The sequence below is a fragment of the Tupaia chinensis genome, unplaced genomic scaffold (genome assembly GCF_000334495.1).
Source record: "Tupaia chinensis unplaced genomic scaffold, TupChi_1.0 Scaffold000058_1, whole genome shotgun sequence".
Taxonomy (NCBI): domain Eukaryota; kingdom Metazoa; phylum Chordata; class Mammalia; order Scandentia; family Tupaiidae; genus Tupaia; species Tupaia belangeri.
Window position 1 is genome coordinate 639,330 of NW_006159516.1, and position 995 is coordinate 640,324.

Sequence of the window (995 nt, forward strand, 5' to 3'; positions counted from 1 at the left end):
ATTTTTGCTATAGGGCGTGTGTGCTCACCAGAAAGACAGAGAGACAGAAAGTGAGCAATCACCTCTAGGGGGGATGGCCATGCCGCAATCCCATCTCCTCCATTCTCCTCTTGGGATACTAGGCACGCATGCACACTCGCGCAGCGTGAGTTTAAGCCACTGGGTCCGGGACTCGAACCTCGATCAATTGCATGGAAGTTCAGTGATGTAGCCATTATGCCATCTGCTGGTCCCCCTTCTTGATTCTTTAATGTTTACGAATGCATATTTAACACCAGGAACAGATACAACTCAAATGGGTGACTCTAAGTCTCAGGTATACTCCTTTCTTATATCTCAGACTGTGAATTTTTCTTTGATTCTTTTAGACACTGAAATTGGTTGAGTGTTCATGAGAAAGTTACGATGTCAGTTCTTATGAAGCACAGTCTTAGATTTTTAGCTTCTGAATTTTTTTTTTTAAACTGACATCTTTTGCCACTGCACGGAACAGCCTACATTCTTTTCCTTCTGCCTTTCTTTACTCTTTTCTGTAACACTTACCACTCTTGAGCACGTAATCGTCTTATATGTTGGATTTTCCTGTGTCACAATCCTCCTACCTTGGTCTCTTAAATAGCTGGGCCCACAGGCGAACACCATTGCGCCTGCCTTTTAGACGGACTGGAATCAAACCCAAGTCTCCCATGTGGCTTCAGCCTCCTGAGTAGCAGCCTCTACCAACATGTGCTGTCACAGCTGGACCTACCGCTTTTTCTGAAATTTTAGTAATTACCTTTGTGGTAGGTACTAGACTTATCTATGTTTCACTAATAACAAAAATAAAGCAAAGAAGTTAAGTAACTTAAAGTCTTAGGGTAAGTAAATATCGAAACATCACTTGAATCAATTGGTTTATCTTTAGAGTCCTTTATTTTAATCAGGACTTTAAAAATTATTCTAATTGAGTGAATGTGCATTTCGAAATAAATTCTATATTTATTCTCTGTCTCCTC